Raw genomic sequence first — 18623 nt, 5'->3', positions numbered from 1 at the left:
TTCTACACGATTCATTTCTGGAGAGTTCCTTTAATCGCTGACATAGGAAGTTGCCCTGGAATTTGGTTGAGTTTGCCAAAATGTACCAAAAATGTCAAGGAGCCACCTCTACTGTTTGTAGCACGTAATCTGGAGAAGACAGAGTTAGACGGACTCCATAGGAAAGAGGAGAATTTAAATGGCCTCTTAACATCTCTCCCAATTCTGAGAGTATGATTTTGTGAATTAATGTTTATATTACAGTTGAGTTAGAAATAAGGAAGCATTTTGAAGCCATGTGGGTGATTAAACCTAGGCCACCCAGACAGGGTGGTCTGAAAAACAGGTCTTTAAACCTGGAGTAGCTTAGCACATGTGTTAAGTGTGGACTTCCCTGGAGAGAGAGCGCTAAGCTGGATGTCCTGTGTGTCTCTATGGATGTGTGTGTCTGTCTGTCTTTCTCTTTTTTGCTGAGGAGTCTAATATGTTGGATTCCTCTTGTATCATTGGTTTACTTTAGTCGCCTGCTGCTTATATTGAGTCTGGCTTATTTTGGGTGAGCTTGTGAATTTAATGAGATCGTAGCACATTGTGATGGCCATGATTGCAGAATGGAAAATGTCACTACTACATGCCAGTTCGTTTAAATCATTTTTAAGCACCCACCTGTGCTGCTAACTCTCCATTTGAATTTTATTGGCTAATATGTTTTTGCTCCGATTTTGATTCCTGTAACTCTTATACGTAGATAAATTAATCTGGGTGTGTGTGCTGTTGCCCTTTTAGCTTTTGTTCCTGTTCTAATAAGGGCACCATCTGCTTAATTGGTAGACATATAGGCCTTTCTTATTTTAAAAATCAATTTGAAAAAGCCTAGTTTCTAAAGGGCAAGAAGAACCATAACTCTTTAAAACGTAGTATTTGGGAGATGTTCAATTTCTGCTATTGATGTGCTGAATTGTAGTAATGAGAAAAAGCATCCAAAACAATACATTTTTTTAAAAATTGCTTTTCCCATCTCTCGTGCATCTCTGTTTCCGTATTTTATAAAAATCTGCCTTCTCTGGTAGAGGCTTGGTGAGCTGGGGACCGGATGCTTTGGGATTTACCTCTCTGTCTCAGAGAGACTCTTCTTTTCATCCTGCCGCCATGTTGGTGCCATTCCCATGAGAATGAGGAGGGAACAGGGGATTAACAGGGAGTGAAATGGAAGCTTTGAGATCTGAAACAGTGAGAGGAAAGGAGGAGGGGATGGAAAGGGTTCTAACTGGAGGCAGGAGGCGTTGGAGTCCGGCTCCCCCTTCTCTTTGTCCAGAGTCTCCTTAAGTTGGGCAGGCATGAGGACATGTGGCCCAATGCAGTATAATTAGGGTGATGTTTCAGTATGTGGGTCAGCACAGGGCTCTAAAGGCATCCTGGAGTCATACTGTGTGACCTTGGGCAAATTAGTTCACCTCTCTGGGCCTCTGTGTCTTCATCTGGAAAATGGGGATAATGATAGCAGCGCCTACCTCTTAGGGTTGTTGTGAGAATTAACAGTGCTTAAAGAATGCTTATTTAATTGTAATATTCATATTTAATTACAATTATCATTAGGAGTGAGAATAGCAATTTGGGTGAGTTAAAAAACATGAATTATGAACCACTTAGAGAAAGGTAGTTATTTTATGGCTAATGTGAACAGACCATACCGTACATCAAACTTTTCATGGGTCTCCAGAGAAACCATGCACTTGTCTGGCTTTGTGCCTCTTCTTTTCCTGCAATGTCCTCCCTAGAAACTTTTACAGATCCTTCAGGGGTCATCCAAGTGCCATCTTCTCAGTGAATTCTTTCTGAATGCCTCCCGGCAGAATTCATTTACTCCCTCCACTTGTATAAAGTTAATATTTTTAAGATAGCACTTATCTCGTGATAATGAGATTGTCTTCTTACGTTTGTGTTTTCCCTCCTTGCTGACAAAAGCAGAGTCGGACAGTTCTAATAATCAACACGTGTAGTCTGCGTGTGACACAGGTGGGTGTCACTGATGTTCGATTAGGAAAGTTGTAGGATCCTCCTGGTGCTCACAGGGGACATTCTCTTCATGCCCGAGTCAACGTGTGATCCCATTCAGGAGTGTAACAAGAGCTTGCCTTCCCAGGAGGAGCTCCAGGGCCCTGGTGGGCTGGTCTGTGCGGTTGTGCAAGAGAAATGTTTCTTTTGTTTTTTTTCCTCCTCCTTCTCTTTCGCCTACTTCTTTTCTCCTTTTTCATCTCCTTCTCTTCCTCCACTTCTTCCTCTTCATTCTCTCCTCCTCCTCTTTTTATGGGGTATACTTAATTTATTTAAAGCTCCTGTTTATTTTCGCTCCTCCTTTTAGAGATTTACTTAATCTTAGCATAAATAGATTTTCATTATATTCATGAAGTATTTTATCACACTTTCATGAAATTTTAATTAATAACCAGTTGAATATTTTCTCTTTATAAGCTACTTATGCTTGTAATACTTGTAATATTACCCCTCCACATCTATTATTGACTCAGTGTTTTATCTTACAACAGATTGTGTCCTATAATTAAGACAAACACAGTACTATTATGACATCAAATTTAAGAATAATAGCCATATACAAATTTGTGGGATAGGCTGATAAGACATATATGCTGGTTTATTATTCTAAAATGGATTACTAATATATTTTTTGTTCTGATATTTTTACAGGTATATTAGGAATCATCTGAATTGTAATCATCTAATCTGATGGGAAATAGAGCATGAACATTTATAGGCTTTTATTTATAAATAGATCATTTAGATATGTTTCCTCACAAAGGGGAAATTTAGCTCTAGAAAACAGGAAAGGATTGTAGAAACTGCCAGGTGCTTTGGAAAGTGACTTTTGCACTCAGATTGGGCCAATGATTATTGCAGATAATATCTATTTCATTCTGAATCACCTCTATTTAAAAATAAGCTAAAACTAAGTAATATAAGTGTGAAATTAACAGCAGCTCCATAAATACTGGCACTATAAAGACAGTGCTGGTAACGTATGTTGGGAGCACCAAGTATGAGAGGCATTACAAAGAAATACCACGACAGTGCTCCCAATCAACCAGGTTTCTTCCAGAAAATTGAAAGGAATCTCCCACATAAACTTATTTCCTTACTCTTGTGTTGTATCACGCAAAGTAGTGAACAGAGGACTGAACACGTCGTGTGGGTCCTGATTTTGCAGCTTTACTGGCTGCGCAGGTTGGGTCAGGTCATTTAAGGTCTCTGAGCCTCAGTTTCTTCTTCTGTAAAATGGGAAAGGTTGAAATAATGGATTTGGCACTACATTTTATCAATCTTAAAAGAAACATTAGTGACATCAGTAAAGCTTGAGCCTGTAAAGTCATACTTCGGTAATTTAGGGAGCTTAGGTATAAAATGCACCTTTGAAATTCTTTACAAAGTGTTGTATTTGTAAGTGACAGTGATAGAGAGATTTAGCATCCAAGGCTATTTTGCAGATGGCATTAAATGATTCTAATTACCTATTACTCTACTCTATTTCATTCATAGACAGAGATGGATCCCGTTTAGGACCGTGGGGAAGGTTTCTTTTAATTTCATTATGGCTCACAGAATTTAGTGAAGAAAAAGGATAGCCCCCTTTGAGGTACATTACTAAGTCAGCTGTGTGAAATTCTTGCTTTAGCAGGTCCTAGGGCCCTGCAAGCTATCGAAATAAGAATGTATTCACTTTCAATAGTCCCAATTCATTCTTTGCTTTGTCAGTGTTTTACAGATTTTAGGTCTTTTTTTTAAATGAATATATTGAATTTGCTCCTTTCATTCAACAACAGGTTATAGCACACATCTTGGGGAAATTATCCTGCATTGGTAGGAGAAAGAAAGTTATAAAGATGAAAGATATATGATGCCTTTAAAAAAACTTCGTAATTTTGGAAGGCAGATAAATCTATATCGCTGTAGCAATGAAAGAAAACAAGTAGAATAAAGTTATTACTGAAAGAGAGGCACAAAGTCTTAAGTAATTCAGATCTTGGAGACATTATTCTAGTTGGGAAAATTGGCAAACTGGTGAATGTCTCTCTAGATGGGAATGGTGGGTAGGGGGGAAAGGGCATTGGGGGCAGAGGGGACATTCTGAGTAGTGGCTAGGAATGGGATGAAACCAATGTTGTCAAGTGGTACCTATTGAAAGGAGGATAGTGGGAAAATAAGAATAGAAAGATAGAATTAGGTCAGATTGTGGACAATTTGGATTTCTTGTCGAAGAATTTGAACTTGATGCTTTCTAGATTTGAGGACGTTATGAAAGGGTTTTGAGCAAGAGAGTACATCACTGTGCTTTAGAAAGATTAATCTGGCCACAGTGGGTAACGTAGCCAGAAGGGCAATAGGTGGAAGAAAGGGGAGAACCAGATATGATGGCATTATTAGTAGTTTAGGCGGAAGAGTGGAAATGCCAATGAAAATCAGCAAGCCAGAGTCGATTTGGGCGGTTAGAATTAGTAGAAAATAGTCACTGGTATCTGGTTGTGAGGGTGTATGAGAGAGGGAGAAGGAGGAGTTGGCGCTGCTTCCAGGATTTCAGCCTAGAGGACCAGAAGGGGTGGTGGGAGGACCATTACCAGAAAGAGTGGAGTGAGGCTAGGGTTGCTTGGGGCTGGGCAGAGGGAGCAGTGGGAAGAGATGAGGAGTAGCTTTCTGAATTCATTGAGATTTTGTTGTAGACATCAGCTCTCCAGCTATGTGCAGCAGGCAACCGCGAATACAGGACTAAACTAGTATATGACATCAGACCTTTAGGAGAGCATTTGAGTAAATAGCCCTAGGAACTTAGATTAAAAGTCAGAATTTGATGAGGCAGTAAGTATAGATATTTTTTTGGCAGTGAAACTAAACCAAATGCCATGAATAGGTTGAGGGAGTAATGGGGCCGAGAGATTTCTCTTTAGGAAAGTAAGATAGCTGGATGTATTTCCACTCTGAGGGAACAGAGCCAGGAGAGAGGACAAGATGAAAGAGAAAAGAGAGGAAAATAATGCTTCTGAAATTCTACTTCAGTTACCATAGCATTAGTTAAAACTGAAAGTAAGGCACTCAGATGGCTACCAAGACTGAAGTACTGAATTGGTAATAAAAGCCCAGTGAAAGTAGTAGGATTTGTACCCAGTTAGCCTGTCTGCTGGAAGAATTTGTGAGATGCTACTGGAAAGAAACCAATGGACGTAACTGAGCTTGAGCACATAAGCAAACTGGGTTTCAGATACAGAGCAGGCACGGTGCACTTCCACATACCAGGTCAACAAGGAATTGGTACTAGGGGAGTTTCTTACAAAAATTTTTCCTCCACGTTCATCAGATATTTCAGATACCCGTACAGGCTACCTGGCATAGGAAAAGCTACCCAATTATACAATTCTGAGTTGTATTTTTACGGTTTACACTTTCCAAGGAGAGATTTGATAAGATAATTTGTTGGTAAGGTGTTTATTTGTATATTTGATTCCTCAGCTTACCTGTGATGTATCAACTTCATTAGTTTGCTGAAATAAAAATTTAACTTTGCTAAGAAAGCCTTTTATTTATTTTTGGTTTGTAAATAATACCTGATGTAAATCACTACTATTAATCTAAAAATCGCTTCGATTTTTCAAAGGAGGCGGTTGAAACTCTTGAGGATTCAGGTAAAGAAATTGATATGTTTTTGTTCAGTGAACAGCTACCAAATTTGGGAGGAAATGTAATAACAAAAAAGTTTATGAATTGATTTGGTCTAAATATTTTCCCTAGTGTCCTTTAATTCTGTCATTTATTAGAATCAACCTTGTGTAGTATGGAACAACACCTAAATGCACCACTCAGCTGTGGTCCTTTTTACTTTCCTTGGATCAACTGAATATAATAGATTTCATCTTCCTCTTATGAGTGCATATGTGGCAAAAATGGTTGGGCAAGATTGAATGATGCTAATTATTTTGAAAATATGAACAAAACTGGAGATTTTATAAAGCGTAGTTCTAAAACTGAAACGGGAAAAAAAATCGATTTCTGGCTGAAAATCTTTCTGTTGACATTGAGCAGAGTCAACAGTTTCCTTTTCAGACAATATTTCTGTAGCTGTATCACAGATATTAAGGTCTAACGGTGGCCAGTGAATAATTCATTTTCACTGCCTCAAGCTTTTAAAAGCAAATGTGGACTTGGAAAGTTATTGGCTAAAATAGATGTTAAGCGATGGGTGTTTGTTTAAAGAATTAATGAGAACTCTGATTTACATTTTTAAACTAGTCCCCCTATTATCTCTCACTTTTTCAACTTGTTTTCCGTGCTATTTCAACCGTGTGTCACTAAATCTGAACAAGTCAGGTCATCACAGCATCAGTAGTAAACAGGCCACCTGCGGATGTGTCCTCTAAGTCTGGATCTCCCGCTGGGTTAAGGACCAGGTTTTGTAAGTACCCACAATGCTGCCCCACCCAAACGTGTCTTCTTTCCTCACTTTCTGCAGTTCGACTCCACCTCAAGACACAGCCGCGAGGCTGTAGTGTACAAGAAGCTTCGTTTCCATTGGTTCAAAATATTTTCTCTTGGGAAATTGGTGGTTTTGGTAACCGTGGACTTGCACCTGGCAGCAGCTGCCTGGAAGTGAGCGGGTGGTTCCCGTGCTCTGCCGCCCCTCCACATCCCTACCGGCCGCTGTGTTGCCCAACAGTGAGGTTGCCGCCTGTGCAACGTCAGTTTGTGTGGCTGGTTTGCTTTCGCACGGAGCGCTTTGCGCATTTATGGTGCCTGCATTTCAGTTTGCAGCCGCTGGTGTACAGCTTACGTCTGAGGACATCATTGAGGAGTGAGATTTGATCGACACAATGAAACTTGGCCCCGCTTTCAGGGCCTTTTTAGATGGGGATCTTTTACCCCTGCTGTGTGTGTGCGCAGGCGCAGTGGGAGGATGAACGTGGCCGGGCTGGTGCTGGGCTGTGCTTTGCACAAGGGCATCCGTCTAAGTGGTGTCGTTCCCAGGTAGAGACCAAAGATTTGCCCAAGACTAATAGCTGGTATGGTAATTTATCAGTTTACCCTCTCTTTCTTCACATGGTTTTACATAAAATCCGTATTTTGAATAACATTGGTAACCTTTATCTTTCTGTCTTTTAATTCACAGCTCTAATTTGGTTACTCGGACTATAAACATGTATAAACATGACCTTTTTTTAAAAAAAATTGTTGTAAAATACATGTAAAATATACCATTTTAGCCATTTTTGGGTTCGGTGGCATTAAGTACACTTGGAATGTTGTGCAACCGTCACTGCCATCCATCCCCAGAACTTCTGCATCATCTGAAACTGAAACTCTGTCCCCATTCATCAATAACTCCCTATTCGCCCCTCCCCCAGCCCCTGGCACCCGCCGTTCTGCTTTGTCTCTCTGGATTTGACTCCTCTGGGGGCCTAGTATAAGTGGAATCATACACTGTCTGTCCTTTCGTGTCTGGCTTATTTCATTCGCATAAAACTTTCAGGCTTCATCCATTTATAGCATGTATCAGAATTTCATTCCCTTTTTTTAACATCCAACACAGAATATATTAATATTTATTTTGCATATGATCACCAAAGGAAATAGGCCTATTTTGAACCATTATAGGTTTGATATATATATAAATTTATCAAATTATGTATATCTAATTTTAGTAACAGGTATGCTATAACATCATTGCTTTGGGCACCATACTGGCTGGATTTTCTTTCCTTTTTAAAAATTGTGTGTAATACACATAACAAAGTTTACCCTCTTAGCCCTTTTTAAGTGTCCGGTTTAGTAATATTAAGTACGTTTTATGTCACCGCCATCACCACCGTCCATCTCCAGGCCTCTTTTCATCTGGTTAAACTGAAACTCTGTACCTATTAAACAATAACTCTCTTTCCCCCTTTTCTCCTGCCCCTGGCAACCAGCATTCTACTTTCTGTCTCTATAGTTTTGAATACTCTAGGTACCTCATATAAGTGGAATCATAGAGAATTTATATTTTTGTGACTAGCTTATTTTACTTGTTATAATATCCTCAAGATTCATTCACATTGTAGCATGTGTTAGAGTTTCCTTCCTTTTCATGAGTGAATAATATTCCATTGTATGTTTATACCACATTTCACTTATCCATATATCTGATCACGGACACTTGGGTTGCTTCCACCTTTTGGCTGATGGTGAATAGTGCTGCTATGAACGTGGGTGTAATGGATCTGTTTGAGTCTCCACTTTCAATTCTTTTAGGTATATATACACATGACTTTTTAATCAGATATTTTATCAATCTCTATAGCTCTTGTCCCAAGGATATTTCTTTTGAAATCTGAGTGCGTATAGTATTCTTTCATCATTGTACTCCTGGGAGAAGGGTGGTAGCCCCTGTCTTTGAAATGTGTACAGAACTGCAGTGCATGAAACTTCCACTGAATCCATTGGTTCCTGTCCCAGAAGAGTTCCACTGAAGCTCTGCTCTTTAGAAGCTCTGTTGGGCTGTTTAAACTATGTTTCTTTAGAACTTCCAACATTGTTAGCTTTTCTTTGATGTTTTCTCTAGTAAACATGCTTTAGGTAAAGTTCCTTTGTTTATCACGTATTGTTTGAACTGGATTTTCTGGCTTACCAACTCATTATCTAAACTGAGTTGTCTAAATAGAAGACGTGGAAACATTCTGTTGATTTTATTTCAGTTGGTGTGTTGAGATGAGGGTTCTTACTCTAGAATGAGTCTAACTTTTCCCTCTGAGTGCTCTGAGGCCGAGGGTTATAGATTGGATTGTTCAACCCTCGTCTCTCTGGGATATATCAGCCGTCGTTGTAGAGGGTAGCAGCCTGCCTGGGAGGTGAGCGGATCTGTGCTAGGACTGGTTTTACTAATCAAGACACTTAACCTGGTGGACAGTCTTCCCTGAATATATCATGAATCTTTGTACTGTCAAAATAAGGCTTTGCAACTGGTAAATTTGATTAATGATGACCATGTGTACGGAAAATTCGTTATTACACTTCTAGCTCTCTTTTGGAAATTTTCTTTTATGCTGAGCATGGGCACTAGCAACACTAGCTCCTGTTTTTGAAGATCTTTCCCTTTAACTATGAAATGCAAATCTTCATTACCTACCCTCAGTTCTAATGTGATGTATGAGCAAAGTTTGAACATAGTTACTTGTTTATTTGCTCTTACTTATTTTTCTAAAGGTGCTACATGATTTAGGTTTAAAAAAAGTGGAAAGGATGGGTAGTGAAAAATTTATTCCCGTGACACAGCCACTGATGCCAGTTTCTTGTGTGTTCTAGAGACACTGCTTTTTATTGTAAAGTACGGCATACTTACAGCAGCATATAAAACATAAATATATACAATATGAAGAGTCGTAATAAAACAAGCACTCAGGAAGAAGTTATTGCTGGTCGTTCGAAGCTGTCTGTGTGCACCTCACAGATTGAAACCCCACGCCCCCTTCTCTCAAGAGGTAACCTCTATTCTGACTTTTACGATAACCATTCTGTGTCTAGTGAGGGAGCAGGAACACTGTCTGATAACTGCCCTGCTACGTACATTATTTAAATAGAGAGGTTCATCTTTGAAGCGCTGATGAATGGTCCGTTGTATGTTCTAACTACATTGCAGATGCTTCCCTGTCATCACAGTGCTTCTTACCTGAACTGAGACTGCTGCTGCTTTAGCCATGACATGGTTTAGATATTTGAAAAGTAATTCCACCTATCAGAGCACTTTAAAATTTAATATATTCATATTATCTTAGGCATATGGCTCCCCTGCTAATGTAGAATGGTAATTTGGAAAATGAAAGGCAATTTTTAAAATTTTAGAGCATTCAGAGATGGCATTCTGATTGGGATTTACTGAACTGATATATTATTGGAAGAATTAACGTTAAAAAAGAGACCTTAGTCTTGTTAATTTTCGTGATGCTTGATATATAACAGCTTACTAATAAATGTTTATTGAATGGTACTGAACTGAACTGTTTATTTGTCATATGCATACTTAAGTTTTTCTACACACCACTAAGACGTTTTCCTCTATTTGGTGGCTTGGAGATATGGCTTGAGTTCAGTGTTTGTCTACCTGACCGTGTGTCCTGTGCCTGAGTTGTCTCCCTTCTGGGTCCCTGACTCAGTTCCTTATCTTTCACGATAAGCATCCTAAGAAGACTTTGCAGGTTTCTTTTGATCTATAATAGAAAAGAAAGAAGAAAATGAGATGCTGTATTTAGGTTTTGCTCCTCTCTTCCCTTGGTGCATGTAGATGGATTAGAGGTAATGTCCGCTCCAGGTGATGGCCTGGCTGAACTGAAGCAGAGGCTGGCAGATCGGCTGCAGCAGAAGGACCCTTCTTAGTCCTTGTCTTTTCTGAACCTGATAGCTAACACATCCTCCTAGGATGAGGATGGAGGGTAAGTTTTGAGATTGCTGTACTAGAGGTAAAGACGAAAGTGTGTGTTCGTGCGTTTACAACTATTCTTAAGATGTCGTGGGACTATCCCTGAGTAACATCCTGTCTGGAATTCACTCATTTCACCTGGCAAACTCCAGCTCTGCTGATCCTTAGATCTCATACCACAGACTCGTATTCCAAATGTTGGAGCAAAGAGAGGAAGCTTGTAAGGAAATTTCATTCTGCAGAACTTGTAAAATATTTGTGACTCGTCACTCTTTAAATTCCGAAAATGACTGAGTAAATCATGGGATCAAATAATTAAGGAAGAAGAGGTTTTGTGGTGGAAAGGAGAAGCAGGCAGAACAGAAACCTTGGCATATGTGTGGGAAAATTGTAGTAAGTTAGCAGGTCATCACAGATGTGAGAGCCGTGCTTGTCCTCACTTCAAGAAAGTGTAGAATATTTTCTTTCATTTCTTCTACTGTGGATCAGTTCTCCAGCTTGCCTTTTCTCCCATTTCTTGTTTGTGAGGGTTTGGGCTCTATCTTTTTTCCTTTTATATATATAAAAAAAGTCTTTGTTTTGTTTTAAATGATATTCCAGTTGGTATTGGAAAGATAGTGGTGTCGTATATTTCACTGTGGCATACTAAAGCTCTGATAAGAAAGAAAGGGAAGAAAAAGAATTTAGAAGGAATAGAAGCTAAATTTTCCATGGTGAAGTAATCCTGAACTTTCCTGAGTAATCCTAGAGGACTGATGTTCAGATGTTAAGGAAGAAGTCTTTCAGACCCCTTGGCTTCTGAGGGAGCTGCCAAGGCCCCAGGTACATCAAAATGTAGGAAGATTTATTAGAACACACATCTCTATAAGCTTTCTGAGTTCCCTGGGGCTTAGACAAAGTCGAAGGGATAAAACTCAATTTCCTCTTAACTCGGTCCTATTTGAAAACAATTTAATAGTCTCAGCTGCTCTAAAGGATATGAAAATGAATCAACTTTTTTTTTTCATTTGGCTTTTTGGTTATTTGTATCACCTGTATTCTGTATGATGATTGTATCCAACAGTGAAACAGATCGTTTCTAAATATACTAAAACTGAAAAGGAAATCAAGAGTTAAGAAATATTTGTGAATGTAGTTAGTTACAGATTCTCAATAACAGACAGACATCTCCCCAGATACGAGCTCTGGGAAGTAACAGAAACTTACAGACAGATGGGGGTATGGTTTTTATCTGAATTACTTTTTCCCTGGGAAATTCCAGAAATATGAAGAGTGAAGTAAACCAAGCATGGCTCCCACGTCCTCAGACCTTTAAATGGTCTTTCTTAACAGCAGAGAGATGAAATTCTGTAAAATATTGTTTTCAGTATTGAATCATGGAAACCAGCTTCTCTGATGGCTGCTGACATTCAGTCTTATGTATGCATTTTCACCCTATGACAATAATGAGAATATACCAAGGATTAGTTTTCACAAATGTTTGAGATGCTATGTAAGAATATACATCATGTTATATTCTCCATTTTTACATTGTTAAAATATGTTTTTAAGCAATTAACATATGGCATAATTTTGTACTTTGTCCATACCTCATTGCGTATTTACAGTGAGGCATTTGACAAAATAAATTGTAAGCGTGTATTTCTGATTCTTTTACTTGTTCAATCAGATAATGTATTTCTAAAGGAGTAAAGAAACTTGAAATATAGCCTGCTGCTTCTCCATTTTGGTCACAGAAATATTTTTTTCCTCAGAAGTGTGGCATTGAATTACCCATTGTTTTGTAGTGCGGACATTATCTCAGTGAACACACAATTTCTGTTAGATAGTCATCAGAGTGATCACTAAAAGCAAAAGCAGTAGCATTTAATGTGCTGCACCACACAAATGTTCTTTTGAGTTCCATTTGAGGAATTGACTGGTATTTTTAGTGATCTGTTAGGATAATTTTCAGTCATTTTCTTCCCTTCAGTGTGATAATTCTTTCAAAATGCTTTTGTTCAACCTCAGGAAACTGAAAGTAAATGAAAAAATCTGATTTTGCAGTTTGTCAGAAAATATTTCGTCAACACTTGACTGTGTTGTAATCTCATGCATTGTTAGTATAGTGTCTACTTATGAGGTGGGAGGTTCTGGGGTTAGATGAGCAGTCATAGACGTTCTGTCTCCCCATGGATATCCAGCCACGTAGCTGAGCGTAGAAGCTCAACCTGGCAGTCAGAACGGGTTGTCCAGCGGAATTCCCATTGTTCATCCACATTCGGGCAAACTATAGGATCATGCTGTGGTGTCACAGTGTCCAAGCTGGTGGGTGGAGCACAAGGAAGACAAATGCAGCCATGGGATTTGTGGACATGCAGTCTTCCCACTGGTCAGGAACTCAGGAATTTAGAGCCCATCAACAGAGTAAGTAGTCCATGAGAATGGGGGTTTAGAAAAATCCTGACAACTGGGATTGAGAAATTTGGGCATAAAAGCCCTGAGAAGTTGGGGGACCATGTCAAGTTCCTGTCCACTGAGGTAGTCTGTTGGTCAGCCCTGGTTAGAGTGGCCATGTAGGTCACAACTATACGAATTCCCCACAGATTCTCGGCTGGGACGGTTTAGATTCTTTCTGCCTCTGGCAGTGCTGGCTCAGGAGTAGCATGTATGAGGTTAAGATCAACGAAGACAATGGAGGAGAGTCTTGACTTGTTAATGTTTTTTATTTTTGAACAGGTTTTTTGAGATATAGTTCACGTACCGTGTAACTTATCCTTTTAAATCATGAAATTCAATGGTATTTAGTATATCCATAGAGTTGCATAATTATTACCATAGTCTATTTTAGAACATTTTTATCACCCCGAAAGAAACTCCATAGCCCCTTGCCAGCATTTCCTGATCTGCACGTTTCACCAGCCCTGGCAACCTCAACTCTGCTTTCTGTTTCTATAGATTTGCCATTCTGCATAGTTCCTATAACTGCAATCCAATCATACAATATCTGTCCTTTTGTGTCTGGCTTATTTCATTTGGCCTCATGCTTTTAAGATTTGTCGATGGTGTGGCTTGTATCAGTATTTCTTTTCCTTTTATTGCAGAATAATATTCCATTGTATGGATATACTACATTTTATTTGTCCATTCATCAGTTGATGGATATTTTCATTATTTCCTCTTTTGGGCTTTTATGAATAATGCTGCTATGAAGAGTCCCATACAAGTTGTTGTGTGGACATATATTTTCATTTCTCTAAGTGGGTATTCCACTTAGGAGTAGAATTGCTAGGCTGATTAATATATTTTTAATTTTTTGTTTATGTATGGGAACATTGGCAGTTAATGTGAAACAGTTTTTAAATACAATCAACAACAAAAAACGTCCAGTTATTTGTGGTTGCCATTTAAAAGCTTTTTACAGTTTCCTTTTGGTACAATAATATTTTCTGAATTGATAGCCAGTCACTATAATTAATAGCCAGCCCTTCTTTTCCATCCAAATTATTAAAATATTTAAGTCTAGTTCTCAATTTCTTTGGCTTGTGTCCTCTTAGACAGTTATTTTGTTACTATTTTCTAAGAATGTGATGACTTTTGGCACTAGATATGTGGGTGCTTGCTTATAATTTATATGTGTGAATTTTGAGTATCTTAAAAATGATAATATATGTATGAAAGTATTTTTAAAAATAGAAAGTTCTGGCGCTGGCCCCGTGGCCGAGTGGTAGAGTTTATGTGCTCCACTGCAGTGGGCCAGGGTTTCACCTGTTCGAATCCTGGGCGCAGACATGGCACCGCTCATCAGGCCATGCTGGGGCGGCATCCCACATGCCACAACTAGAAGGACCCACAATTAAGAATGCACAACTGTGTACCAGGGGGCTTTGGGGAGAAAAAGGAAAAAAATAAAAATAAAAAAACATTAAAAAAAAATGCTTGAATCTTTCCCTTTAAAAAGAAAAAAAGAAAGTTCTAAGATATAATATGTTGCAAGTTATTAATAAATACTTTCCTTCCTTTGAAATGCAAGCTCTCATGATTTGGTTTGTGACTTGATTATGCTTGTGATGAGATTAATCACTTTTAGCTGGATTCTCCAAGGAAGTTTTCCTTTAATGGTGAAGATAATAAAGAAGATAGACTTCAGCAGCAGAAATATTCTTTTCTCCGTATTTTCAGACATTTTCATAGTCATCTTTATCGTTTACTCCAGTGCCGTAACTTGGGATTATAGTTGTTTGCAGTATAGAATTTTATATATTTGGATTTTTATTTGCTTCTTGTGAGTTATTCTGAAAATAACTTTGCCTTGTTTCTTTTTCTTTATTCATTCTTGAGTTTCTGCTTTGAGCTATCTTTAAATTTGATTCTAAACTATAATAGAGTGACACTGAGTTTTTTGGTGGTCTCTGTTTGGTAGTGGTGTGGTTGAAATCATGCTTGTTTATTTTTTTCATATTATCATGTTCAGAATCTAAAGCAGTAATTTGGCCCTTAGGTTATAATGCCATCCACAATCTTCTTTATTATTTTGCATTTATTTATATTAGATTTTTAAATGATAAAATAATGCATGTTTCTTGCAAGAAAAACAGGAATGTAGTAGTATATAAATGCTGTGAAGTGAAATATCTCCTGCCCTGTGATTCTCTACCTCCCCAGAATCACAACCCAGAATAACCAGTTTCCTGTACAGCCTTCCAGAAAATTTTAATATGTATATAGGCACTTATATTCACATACATTTTTTTTTTTAAAAAAAGAAATGGTGTTATTTTATACGTTACGCATGCTTCAACATCTCGCCTTCTTTTCCCCTCCGGTAATTGCCGTTGGATAGTAATGTGACTAGTTTCTGCTTTCCTGTTGACTTGGGCAGCCAGGGAGCTCTGGACTCCTTCACAATTGCCAGGAGCTCTGTGCTCATTACAGTTGCCGACTATAGCCTCAGTTTCCTGGTTTAATTTGTCCTCTCTCTTTAAAAAAATGGTGTTTTGTTTTATTAAGCCTTCTTTATGTGACCCATGTAGACAATTTTAGTGAACAGGAGAATTTAATAATTGTGATTAATAAGAGATATATTTGACCTTATGCACCAGCTATTGTCAGATGCTATTCTGTGTTTGTATAATTTGGGTACTTTGGAAGCTCTAAATATCGAGATAATGTTTAGGAAGTTGCCTTTTCAACATGGTGGTTGGTCCTGAAGTACTCCAGAGGGTTAATATAGTTCACAAAAACGCAGGAAAGCTCTTTATCTAATGAGAGCACTATTTAAAAGAACACTAAAGATTTTCTGGTTGAAAAGTTTGAAACAATTTTGAAGACCAGGGTAATTTTATTTAAAGACTGTGACCATTTCATCCTTAAGATAAGCTCTTGTGCATCTGTCGTCATCCTGGTTGATGTAATTACACTGTGTCTGTTCTTTGGCACTGTATTTCAATAGAAAATATATTTCGTGGGTTTTATTGTTCTCTCAGTCTGGAGTGTTTGTTCTGAATGTGTAAATATTGGTTTTATTACCCTCAGGACTGCTTATCTCTGGAACCTCAGTGCTTCTCTTAAACATGGATCCACAGATGGTAAATCACTAGTATTTTTGTTCAACAATGAAGAAAGTCACTTATCGTAGATCTGAGCTTGTCTGCCATTGGATGTAGAATTTCTTAATAGCATAGTACCCATTCTTAGCAAGGAGATTGGGTCTAGGATATATCTGTTTGGAAAATTAGATTAGAATTGAGTTTCAATTAATCAGTTACTACTTAGTGCTCTGCATTACCAATGATATTTAAAAATTATTTTAGGGGGCCGGCCCCATGGCTGAGTGGTTGGGTTCACATGCCCTGCTTCAGTGGCCTGAGGTTTCACCAGTGTGGATCCTGGGCATGGACCTAGCACCACTCATCAAGCCATGCTGAGGTGGTGTCCCACGTAGAACTAGAAGGACCTACAACTAGAATATACAGCTATGTACTGGGGGGCTTTGGGGAGAAGAAAAAAAAAGAAGAAGATTGGCAACAGATGTTAGCTCAGGGCCGATCTTTAAAAAAGAAAAAAATTCCTCTTAAAAATTATTTTTGGAAGTTATGTGTGTTTTGTTTGTTTTTCTTGTGTAATAGAATGCCCATGTGTTAAGTTGTGTCTCTTGATTGTGATCCTTTTAGAGCAATGAGGTGAACTGGCCCATCTATCAGTATCAAGTAACTTTAGTGCTAGGATTCCAGTTATTTAATTAAAAGAGATAGAACTAGAATTATTGTTATTACATTCTTACACTTATTAGTGGGTCACTCAGCCAACTTTATTTTTTAGTGTTTTATGGATCTGTCAGGATAAGCTGTCTGTAACATTCATTCACTTGTCATTTCTTTCACAAACTTCTTGAAACAGTTTCTGCTCACATTGTCTTGATATCAATCACTTCCCATTTGCTCTCAGTGTAACACAATCTAGCTTTTGCTTCAACCACAACAACATTGCCATTGCCAGGATCGTCCATGACTTCACTGCTTACCTCTTACCTAATTTTATCTTTCTGTACCATTTTACACTGACAGTACTCTCCTTCAAGGGTTCTTGTCTTTCAGCTTCACGTACTTGTAATTTTATTCCTGCAGTTAGCTATTTCTTCCTTTTATTCTTTGTTGGCTTTCTCTCCTTTGTGCAATATTTAACTAATTTTCCAGATTTCTGTCCTCAAACCTCTTTCATTTTCACTTGGTGCACTCTCCCCTGGCCTCTGTAACTATGTATTTGCTGAGGACCCCCAAGTCTTTATTTCCAGCCCTTATCTTTCTTGAGCTCTAAATTCTTATGTCTAACTGCTTACTGGACATTCAAGTTGGTGATTTCACAGATCCTTTAAAACCCAAATCCATTTCTTTCACTGTATCTCCTAATGTTATGCAGTCACCCAAGGCGTAAATTTAGGTATCATTTTTGAATGCTTTCTCTCCATCACCCCCCACATCCATCAAGTCCTGTTGTGCTTTACTTTTATTTTCTTGTCTTATTACTTTTACTATCAATATTTCTTGAATCATGAAGCCTATAAACAGACAAGGTGGTAAGTGTTTTATTAGGGCTATCTGCTGGATGCTGCTGTGGGAGTTTCTATGTGAAATGGGAGGAGGGACACTTTACTCAGCTTTGAGATATCAAAGCAGGCTTTCCAGAAGTGATCATCTGCAGACAATTCTGAAGCATGTGTTGGCATTATCCTCACCAAAGAGGCATGAGGCATTATCAGCAGAAGGAGAGAGAGGGGCTGCTCCCCGGAAAGGCTCCAGCATGTGCCAGAGACCATGCAGGCAACATTAAGATAAAGCTCTAAAATCTAGTGCTAAGAAGGAGCATGGGAAAAATGCCCTATTGAAAGAAAGTATCCTAGTCTAGAAAAAAAGAAGAGGAGACCAAGGGAGTCATGATAACTACGTTCAACTACAGGAAGGATCATCTTTTGAAAATGCGAGTTTGTTCTGTGACAGCAGCAGAAGGGGCAGGTGAAACTTTCCCGCTTTAATATAAGGAAGAAATTTTGGAATCTGATGCATTGAGTTCATTGGAAGAAATAGCCAACTGCAGCAATAAAATTTAGAATATATGATACACCAAGAGATGAGAACACTTGAAGGAGAGTATCGACAGTGTAAAATGGTACAGAAAGATAAAATTAAGTCAGACCTGGGAAGAGTTGAGCAGTAAAGTCTTGGATGATCCTGGCAGTGGCAATAGAGACACAAGTTCTCTATTGTGTTGAATGCTCGTATGGAAATTGGAAAATACTTACAAAGTATATTATAGAGGGAATCATTATATTGATTGTTATAGTGATCATACTTCTAATAATATAGTGATATGGAATCGTTATATTAATTGAATCATTATGTAAAAGTAGACTAGAAGACCTCTAACATCCAACCCAAACATAATATGTTGAGAGTATCCTTTGGTATAACACTAAAGAACTCACAAAATTTATAGTTTACTGTTGAGCTTGAAACTATCTGCAGAAATATACTACTCGATGCACAAAGTCTAAACTCTCTTTTACATCTATTTTCTCAACAGGCATCATAAATAAAATTTGTGTTTATTCTCTTCTATGATTATTAGCTTACAATTTCTTGAGAAATTGCCAGAAAAAGACTATCTTATTTAGTTTTTAAGTCCCTTATAGAGCATCTTGCAACATACAGATTTGAGCAGGGAG

The 18623-nt window shown here is 38.2% G+C and overlaps 1 protein-coding gene across 41 annotated transcripts in view; it reads left to right on the top strand.

Annotated features, from left to right (window-relative positions):
• Positions 1-18623, top strand: part of UTRN (utrophin) — a 479488-nt gene that overhangs the window by 282942 nt on the left and 177923 nt on the right. For 2 of the 41 annotated variants that reach the window (XM_070602767.1, XM_070602766.1), the window contains exon 1: positions 9313-9488. The exons of the other annotated variants lie outside the window; for them this stretch is intronic. The gene's annotated coding sequence lies outside the window, so the exon portion shown is untranslated. Of the gene's footprint in view, positions 1-9312; positions 9489-18623 lie in introns of those variants that run through there. 41 annotated transcript variants of the gene reach the window in all.

This window comes from Equus przewalskii, chromosome 32, assembly GCF_037783145.1.
Source record: "Equus przewalskii isolate Varuska chromosome 32, EquPr2, whole genome shotgun sequence".
NCBI lineage: Eukaryota > Metazoa > Chordata > Mammalia > Perissodactyla > Equidae > Equus > Equus przewalskii.
The sequence above is the reverse complement of the archived record's forward strand: the minus strand, read 5'-3'. Positions and strand labels throughout refer to the sequence as shown.